This window comes from Sorghum bicolor, chromosome 10 (genome assembly GCF_000003195.3).
Source record: "Sorghum bicolor cultivar BTx623 chromosome 10, Sorghum_bicolor_NCBIv3, whole genome shotgun sequence".
NCBI lineage: Eukaryota > Viridiplantae > Streptophyta > Magnoliopsida > Poales > Poaceae > Sorghum > Sorghum bicolor.
The window spans coordinates 24,081,493-24,086,524 of record NC_012879.2 but is presented as its reverse complement, the minus strand read 5'-3'; positions in this window follow the sequence as shown (position 1 = coordinate 24,086,524).

Sequence of the window (5,032 nt, the reverse complement as noted above, 5' to 3'; positions counted from 1 at the left end):
GCATTGAGAGCATGCTTCGGGGCTGCCTTTGGATGGATGAAACGGACTTTGGCTGCTCTAATCCCTTCGAAGTAAGGCCTCTCCTCCTCCGTAGTGTAGCGGATGCTGCTGATCTCGCCGCTCCGGTTAGTCTTGACTCCAACGACCCTCTCATTGGGTCTGGGTGGAAGGATCCTCGTGCCGGCTGGCACCTTGATGGCGGTCTCCTTGGATGATGATCCCTTAAGGAGTAGGGGTTGTGGCGGTGCGGTGAGAAATGGTTGAGCATGGTAGGATTGGGCGGAGCTACGCTGGCATAATGGCATGGCTTCTAGCTGTCGCTCTATGTTGGCCGGGACGAGAGCACGGGCGTCGGGGTCTTCCTCAGGCTTCATGTTGAGGTTGAAGGGGACGACTTCCTAATCATCGTGGAACTTTTCGGCCATTGGAGCGGCGAGGGACTAAACAAGCTCTAATTGAAGAAGAAGAGAAGGCTTGGGTGGATTGGTGTTTGAAAACTGACGTCAGGGGTCTGTTTATATAGGGGTCAAAAAGTGCCTCTAGGGGTTGTTCGGGTTGCTCCCGTCGATGTGCGTGCGAAACTTTCCATCTGAGGGATTATTCGGATTACCATAAGTGTGTTTTCCATAACGGAGGAAATCGGGACCGAGAGGGGTCAGGAGCTGGGCGCCCGCCCTCTTGATCAGGGCGCCCCCCTGTGTCTGGCCCGTCTGTGGGCCCGCTTCCTCGAGCATGTTTCTAGATGCAAAACTTTTTAGGAAAATATATGTATGACCCAAAAACGTCAGATTAAAAGGGTCAGGCTCTAATTCTCCATGGGAAGGTAAAAATGGATTATGTCTATTTTTTCTAATTCTTTATTGGGCTCTAAAAATAATTTAAGACGTTGACCATTTACCTTGAATAATGTACCTTCGTCATTTTGAAGTGTGATAGCTCCGTGGGATGATGAATTGATCACCTTGAATGGTCCTTCCCATTTACTCCGGAGTTTCCCATGCCCGAAAAGCTTCACCCTGGAATTAAAAAGTAATACCTTATCTCCGGGTGTGAACTCCTTCTTCTTGATCCTCTTGTCATGCCACCTTTTGACTCTTTCTTTGTAGATCTTCGAGTTGTGATATGCTTTCTCTCACCATTCTTCCAATTCTGATAGTTGCATTCTTCTGTGATCTCCAGCGACATCTAGGTCCATATTCCATCTCCTTATGGCCCAGTGTGCTTTGAATTCTAGTTCAACAGGTAGGTGGCAAGTCTTTCCGTACACCAATTGGTATGGGGACATTCCAATTGGGGTCTTGTATGCTGTCCGGTATGCCCAGAGTGCATCGGGTAACTTGTCTTTCCATGCCGTTCCCATTTCATTCACTGTCTTCTGAAGAATATTCTAGATTTGTTTGTTGGAAGTCTCTGCTTGGCCACTTGTATGAGGATGATAGGGGGTAGCGATGTTGTGACGGATTCCATGTTTTGATAGATATTGCTTGAAGCGTTTGTCGATGAAGTGTGCTCCTCCATCACTTATCAGTACTCTGGGAACTTCAATTCTTGGAAATATAATTTCTTCAAACATCCTCTTTGAACTGATGTTGTCGGCATGCTTGCAAGGTAGTGCCTCTACCCACTTGGAAACGTAGTCAACTACCACCAAGATGTACTCACACTTCTTTGATGGAGGAAATGGACCCATGTAGTCTATTCCCCAGACATCAAAGAGCTCAATCTGAAGGTTGTTGGTGAGTGGCATGGCATCCCTCGTGTTTATGTTTCCGTGCCTTTGACATGACCCACATCTTCTAATATATTGCTTCGTGTCTTCATACATTGTAGGCCAGTAGAATCCACACTGCCAGATCGTTGAATGTGTACGGAATGCTCCATAATGACCTCCATATGGTGATGAATGACATCTGTCGATAATCTTCCATCCTTCCTCAGTGGTCACACATCTCCTGAATAAGCCATCAGAGCATTCTCGGAAGAGGTATGGCTCATCCCATATATGTGAACGACTTTCTTGAATAAGCTTCTTCTTGTTGGCTCCTGGTGGTACATACCCTGAAACCATAAAATTAACAATATCTGCATACTAGGGGTCAGATCTATTAATCCCGTAGAGCATGTCGTCCCAGAGTGAATCATCGATGGGGGTTTCCTGTGGACTCTTAAAATACATTCTAGACAAGTGATCAGCAACAGAATTTTCTACTCCCTTTTTATCTTTTATTTCTAAGTCAAATTCTTGGAGTAATAAGATCCATCTAATCAGGCGAGGTTTAGCATCTTTTTTAGTGAGCAGATATTTAAGTGCAGCATGATTAGTGTAAACAATTATTTTAGCTCCAACTAAATAAGATATAAATTTATCAATGGCAAAGACAACAGCCAGAAGCTCTTTTTCAGTGGTTGCATAATTAAGTTGAGCTCCTGTCAAAGTTTTACTGGCATAGGCAATTGCATGATGCTTCTTATTTTTAGTTTGTCCCAAAACTGCCCCCACAGCATAATCACTAGCATCACACATAATTTCAAAAGGCAACGACCAATCAGGGGGTTGAATGATTGGTGCAGAGATGAGTGCTTTCTTTAATAAATTGAAAGATGTTAGACATGCATCATCAAATTCGAAAGGAGCATACTTGGCTAGCAAAAGAGTCAGTGGTCTGGCAATAAATGAAAAATCTTTTATGAATCTACGATAAAAACCAGCATCGCCAAGAAAGCTTCGAATTCCTTTTATATTCACAGGTGCAGGTAGTTGTTCAATTACTTCAATTTTAGCTTTGTCTACCTCAATACCTCTTTCAGACACTATGTGTCCTAGCACTATTCCTTCCCTAACCATAAAATGATATTTTTCCCAATTAAGGACTAAGAGTGCTTTTCTTCACATCTTTGCAAAACCTTGTCTAAGTTTTCAAGACAACTGTCAAAAGTTTTTCCATAAACAGAGAAATCATCCATGAAAACTTCCATAATCTCTTCAACCATATCAGAAAATATAGACACCATGCATCTTTGAAAAGAAGTTGGTGCATTACATAACCCAAAAGACATTCTACGGTAAGCATAAGTTCCGTATGGGTATGTAAAAGTGGTTTTGCTTTGATCATCGGGATGGATCGGGATCTGGTGATACCCTGAATATCCATCTAAGAAACAGAAGAACGAATGGTTCGCTAATCGCTCTAGCATCTCATCTATGAAAGGTAAAGGAAAATGCTCCTTTCTTGTGGCTTTGTTTAGTTTCCTATAGTCTATGCACATCCGCCACCCTGTGATAGTGTGTTGTGGAATTAGCTAGTTCTTTTCATTCATAATGACAGTCATGCCTCCATTTTTAGGCACAACTTGAACTAGGCTCACCCACTCACTCTGCGGCACAGAATATATAATCCCTGCATGCAGCAACTTTATAACTTCCTTTTTAACTACCTCTCTCATAGTGTTGTTAAGTCTACGTTGTGGTTCTCGAGAAGGTGAAACAGAAGGATCTATTGGAATACGATGGGTGCAAATCATAGGACTGATTCCTGTAAGATCTTGGAGTGAGTAGCCAAAAACTGAGTGATGTTTCTCAAGAATGGTCATTAATCGCAGAGTTTGCTCCTGAGTGAGTTTATCACTAATGATCACAGGAAACTTGTAACACTCTCGTGTTAAGCGAACTAAAAATGGAACATGTCATCATGAGCATTGCATCGTAAATTTGTTAAGCACACACTAATGCATTTAACTTAAAATAAGTTTAATTTGAATGAATGTGTTTAGGAAGCCTAAGTGTGTTTATTTTATGTATGGATGCTTGTTTTGGAGTTTAAAAACCATGGGTGAAAGTTTTTTCCGAAAAACTTAGGGGGGGGGGAAACCCTAGTTTTCAAACCTTAGATTTGTCCCCTTTTGTGCAAATCAAAAACCAAGCAAAATTTGAAGTTGAGTCCAAAAGCAAAGTTGTAGATCTTGTCAAGATGTATAACTTTGGTGTTTTGAGTTTTTGGAGTTTCCATACAAAATTCAAAGTAATTTTGAAAATACAGATTTCCGGGAAGTGTCCCCTTTTCAAACTTAAATCTCCAATTCAAAATTTATTTGGAATTTTGAAAAGTGGTCAACATGAAAGTTGTAGAGCTTGAAAAGTTGAACAACTTTCATGTTGGGAGTTTTTCAAGTTGTTATGCAAAATCAAAAGTAATTTTGGAAACTCTGTTTTGCCCCAATTCAAAAATTTGGAATTGAGCTTGAATTTCAAAACTGTTGAGCAAATTTAGCTATTTTCCACCCAGAATTAGCTCTGGCCACCAAAAGATGTTTTGTAGCTCACAAAATTTTGCACAAGTTTATTTTTGGTGAAAAAGTGGCTTCAGTTCATCTTTTGGTCGATTTTTGCAAAACCAGACAAAAAGGGGGGGATAAGCTTTGGCTCCTGTTCATGGCGGTGGACACCCGAGTCTGGATCGGTGAATGCCAGCGCATGGCCACCGTTTTACCTCGTCCACGCGCGTGTTCACGTCCGTGACGATGTGGAGCAGCTGCTGGCAACCAGAGGCGCGACGTGCCCTTCTCTTCTGCGAGCACCGATTGCTTTTCCGCCACCGGAGCACCGAGGAGCAGTACCCCGTCCCCATCCAAATTGGCCGTGCTCGATCCTCCTCGCATCAAATTGAGCCGTCCACGATGTTCGCCACCTCCTTGCGAATCCAGAACACCACCAAGCTCGCCCCATAACCCTCTCAATCGCCGGGACACCTCCATCCTCTCCAACTCCGACCGAGACCGCCGCCGTGAGTCTTTTTCCGTGGCCACGGTATTCTGCTCGGTATCATGCTTATCCGGCCGCTGTTTCAAGTTCTACTTGTGTTCTAGTAGCTCATGCGGTCTCTCTTTTGCTTTGGGCACGAACAGAATCGCCGGGACGAGCTCGCCGGAGCCGGAGCGCCCGCCCGATCGCACTGTCTCCATCGCCAGCAACTTCAGCTGTTCCTCCCGCCGTGGTGAAGTGAGCATCGTGTTCCCTAAACCACCTTGAACCTCC